This window comes from Homarus americanus, unplaced genomic scaffold (assembly GCF_018991925.1).
Source record: "Homarus americanus isolate GMGI-L3 unplaced genomic scaffold, GMGI_Hamer_2.0 scaffold53225, whole genome shotgun sequence".
Lineage (NCBI taxonomy): Eukaryota > Metazoa > Arthropoda > Malacostraca > Decapoda > Nephropidae > Homarus > Homarus americanus.
Genome location: NW_024750875.1, coordinates 1,320,152 through 1,324,969, shown reverse-complemented (window position 1 = coordinate 1,324,969; position 4,818 = coordinate 1,320,152).

Sequence of the window (4,818 nt, the reverse complement as noted above, 5' to 3'; positions counted from 1 at the left end):
TGTTTTGCTTGAAGCCCAAGACTTAAGTATACTTTATAGATAACTAAGAGCAAATAAAGATGACATAATTACTAGTAACGATGTGCTTAAAGTAATTAACAAACTGAAGCCTCATAAATCGCCTGGTCAGACGAGGTATATGCTAGAATATTAAAAGAATGTAGAGATGAGTTGAGTAATCCATTAGCAGTTTTATTTAATAAGTCATTAGAATCGGGCCTAGTGCCAAGCTTGGAAACTTGCAAATGTAGTTCCGATTTTCAAAAGGGTGATAAATCAATAGCATCAAATTACCGTCCCATTAGTCTCACGTCAATCATAGGCAATTTAAGAGTCAATTATTGCTACAAAAATCAAAGCCACCTTAAACATTCAACTTATTCATTCTTCTCAGCACGGGTTCACCCAGGGACGTTCTTGTCTAAAATTTGCTTAGCTTTTTCTCAGAAGTATATGAAGCGGTAGATAATGATAAGTCATATGATATAATTTATTTAGATTTCAGTAAGCATTCGATAGAGTCCCTCATGAGAGATTGATAAGGAAGGTAGAAGCACATGGAATAGGTGGATCAGTATTAAAATGGATTAGGTCATGGTTAACTGGTAGGAAACAAAGAGTCAGCATAAATGGATTAAAGTCAGACTGGGGTGCGGTCAAAGCGGAGTTCCCCAGGGATCTGTATTAGGCCCTCTGCTGTTTGTTATATTCATTAATGATCTTGATTTAGGCATAACTAGTAGGATTAGTAAATTTGCAGATGATACCAAAATGGGGAGAGTGATAAATTCAGACAGTGACATGAACACAAGAGATCTAGATACCTTCATGAGTGGTCAGTAGACTGGCAAATGAATTTTAATACTGATAAATGCAAGGTACTACAGATAGGAGACGAATACAAACGTTAAGTATAAACTAGGTAACACGGAAATAGAAAACTCAGTTTGTGAAAAAGATCTAGGTGTATTTGTTGCAACGACTTGAAACCTAGAAAACAATGTATTAGCGTTCGCAACAAGGCAAACAGGATTCTTGGGTTCATATCTAGGTCTGTGAGTAACAGAACTGCTGACGTTATCTTGAAACTTTACCTAGCATTAGTGAGGCCACACATGGATTATGCGGTTCAGTTCTGGTGTCCTTATTATAGAATGGACATAGATTCTTTGGAGAGAGTACAAAGAAGAATGACAAAAATGATCCATAATATTAGAAACCTTCCATATGAAGAAAGACTGAAAAGCATTCATTAGAGAGGCGTAGAGTTAGGGAGATATGATAGAGGTGTACAAGTGGGTAAGTGGGATTAACAAGAATGGAAGATGTTCTGAAGCTCAGTAATAACGAAATAACTAGAACAAATGGCTTTAAATTAGATAAATTCCGATTCAGAAAGGATATAGGCAAGCACTGGTTTGGTAATAGAGTTGTGGATATGTGGAATAGGCTACCAGAGTGCTATAGTAGGATCGGGGACGCTAAGGAGCTTCAAGACGAAGTTGGATAGGCACATGGAGTGCTGGGATGGGTGTGAAAGGGATCTGCCCTGTATGGGCCAGTCGGCCTCCTGCAGTTCCCACTTTCTTATGTTCTTATGTTCTTATGAATAAGCTTCTAAAACATGTTATTGAGCAAAACAAAGGCCATATACAGAAGAATCACACAGCGACGTTCACCTTCAAAATAATATTAATAAATTAACCAGAAGAGTCAAGAAAAATACAAGTAGAGCAAAAAGACACTATGAGGATACCGTAGCTTGGGAGGTACAGATAAAGCCTGAAGCAAGGGTTCCCAACTTTTATCTTCATTTTAATTACACATTTTTAGAAATTTGTCATTACTGAGAATAAACTCACAAAAAATATTTTTTTTATAATAGACAAAACTTTCATATATTTATATTGATAGAAAGCCAGAACAACAACAACAACAACAACAACAACAACAACAACAACAACAACAACAATAATAATAATAATAATAATAATAATAATAATAATAATAATAATAATGATAATTATTCAACATTCAGTAATAAAACATCATTTATATTACAACACTTGGGCACACAACATGAGTGACTACAATACTGTAACAGATAAAAGTTATCAGATGGTCACTAAATATCACAAACATCCTGTGAGGGACCACCGACAACCTCAAGTGCCTGCCGTTAATTAAATAATTTTACTAATACAATTGTTAGATCAGGAGAGGGTCATCACATAATCACTCATGAACTACTTATGTTCACATGAAAGTCATCAGATAATCTTACTAGGAACACCTAGATGATTTAGGTGATTGTCGTCAGGTGGTGATGTATGGGTGAGAGGAACGCAACTTGTTCAGTTGAGACTTAAGTAAGATAATCTTTTGGTCGAGCGCTCTTATATCTTCTCTCAGGTGTTGTTTTTCATTATTCTTATGGACGATACTTGTGTAAACTTTAGCCATGTTCTGGGATTTTTTTTCTCTGTTGTTTTTGGCTCGTAGTGAACGAACTCGCTGACTCTCTAATACAGGGTCGGGCTGGGGCGGCAACTCGTACATCTTGGTGTTGTGAATCTTTGGCAGCTTCAGCAGTTGCGGCAAGATGACCACCCGACCATTCTGGCCACACAAGTGTTCTTCACCTCCAGCTAAACCTTCAACACTGGTCGTGGGAGTGTGGGGAACATCAGCCGTGGTTGTCAAACTGTTAACATTGGTCATGGTTGTATATAGGCCGTCACTCATCGTGTCCTCACAATACTTCTGGTCTTCTCTGATGGTTCTTGGTATCCCCGTGTTCATGTCGTCGAAAATTACAAATTCGTCATTATTTTTACAATGGAAAATTCCAGCAGGAGATGAAGGTGTTGGTAGTAGTAGAGAACTGTGCGTCCCATAGTTCTCTGATCTTGTTCCATTATCAAACAGATCTAGATCAAGTTCATTAAGAATATCGTTGTCATTATATGACATAGTTGACCGATCTGTAAACATTGATGAGTTCCCTCCACCTGAAGTCATGGTCGCCACTCTGTAATGTATTTGAGTAAATACTTTGGACTGACTGAACTGTCGTGATACATTGTATATATATATCCCTTTATTCGAATAACCCATGAAAGCCCTCAGAAAAATTCGTTTTTGTTTCATTAAAAACAATTTAAATCGTAATCTACAGTAGATCCCGTGAAGGTCATTCGGATTTTCCCGACTACTGTCAACACAACGTAGTGTAGGTTTCTCACGGACGTAGTTCTGCCGTGACATAAACAGGAAATTTCACCCGAAAAACCACGTATGGATCTCATGTACAGCTTAAGCGGTTTACGTTCATCATTGCAGCTGGACATTATTAGAGAAATGAACATAAATATGATTTACACTTCATAAATAAATGTGTATTTGATTGTGCTATGTTTTCATTTATATGCATTTGACTGGACAACCTGTAACTGTCCAGTAAAAATAGCACAAGTAACAGTAACAATAACTGGAGTAACAACAACAATAGCAGAAGTAACAACAATAATAACAGTATTAACATTAATAACATAATTAACACAAGTTACAACAACTATTATAATAACAAGAATCACAATAGCAGTTACTATGATAACAGAAGCTGCGGACATAACAAGGACAACAGCAGCAACAACAACAATGATAACAGCAATATATCAACGATATAAAATATAAAGCTTTATCAACAACCAACACAGGATTAACAATAATATCACCAACAATAACAACAACAAAACAAAATATTTTGTACAAAATTATTCATATGAAAAAAATACTCACAGCAACGCAATTACATTATATATAATGACGTTTTTGTGTTGAAGTTTATTTACGTCACAGAACACGTGTGAGGTCACACCTTATTCTTGTGGCGCCGCGGGGCAGGAGGAACAACAAACTATGACGTATCCCGTTGAGACAAAGCTGCTTATGTATATATATACGAGTATATTATGTCTCACTGTTAAACCTATTTTCACATGAAACAAAATTAATGGAAAAAAGTGCTTTATCTGCAGACACATTACTTGGGTAGTGAAACTTTGAGTTTTATTAAGTATGTGATAAGTATACGTGTGGGTCAGTGGGCCACCAACATGCACTAAATTTAAGTAAAGAGCGAAACGAAGGCATCCGGTCAACATTCAACCTTGAGTGAGTTACATCTGTTACATACAGAAGGAGCTACAAGTAGTCTAGATTTCTGCAGGTCAAATCTTACCAACTCCCATCCATCGCAGGCAACTGCAAGTCAAGATCAGCCCATGTTTCCCTGGCCGAGTGATGCTTGTCACTCAGCAGTTGGTGAACAGATGGCGTCACTTATTGGACGGAAGGTGAAAGTATATGAATGGCCACCCCAGAGTGACCCCGAACTGGAGAAGAAGAGAAAACGAGCGATAAAGGCCTTCAAAAACCGGATGAGAGGCAGCCAGCAGGAGGAAGAGCAGTACATGAAGCTGGACACCCTCACCCAGGAGGTGTCACACCTCCAAAAGAAGAACACACACCAACAGACCATGCCCAGCCATGCAAGCCTACATCAATCACCTGGCGGCTTCATCAACTCCCCCAATACAATGGTAGAATCTTGGTACATCCTTCCTAAGATTCTGGTAGGATTTGATGTACTATATATTCCTCAAAAGTCACCAGTCTGGATATATTTGCACCACAACACTGATATGACGTCCCCAAATGTCTGTTAAATATTGATATAGAGGTCCAACATATGATTTTTTCCATAAAGTATATTAATAACATGTTTCTCTTGGCACAGGTGACACCTGGTGATAA